The following is a 348-nucleotide window of genomic DNA, read 5'->3' as shown; positions in this document are numbered from 1 at the left end:
GAAATGCTCGTGCCTGTGTTCTGCCGATGGAAATTCACACGGCACGGAACTCTCAAAAATATATCTCATTACTTTTACGGCGCCATTACTCGAGCACAATGAAGTCGTTGGACATGCAAACAAGGCAGATTATCGCATGACCCTGATAATTACGCAGTTGGGTAGTTTGCCTCGTTATCTTGCTGTTCCAACGTTAAAAGGGGCCGGAAGTTGTCAGGGAAGAGTACAGCGAAAATTTCCATATTTCTATTGCGTTCGTTGTATCGCCAAATACCATTAGGGAATTATTAACGAGCCTGTGCATTATCCTGTCCATCAACGTTGCAAGCAATAACGTGACAAATGCGT

This window comes from Penaeus monodon, chromosome 25, assembly GCF_015228065.2.
Source record: "Penaeus monodon isolate SGIC_2016 chromosome 25, NSTDA_Pmon_1, whole genome shotgun sequence".
NCBI classification, from domain to species: domain Eukaryota; kingdom Metazoa; phylum Arthropoda; class Malacostraca; order Decapoda; family Penaeidae; genus Penaeus; species Penaeus monodon.
This window is presented reverse-complemented; position numbering follows the sequence as displayed.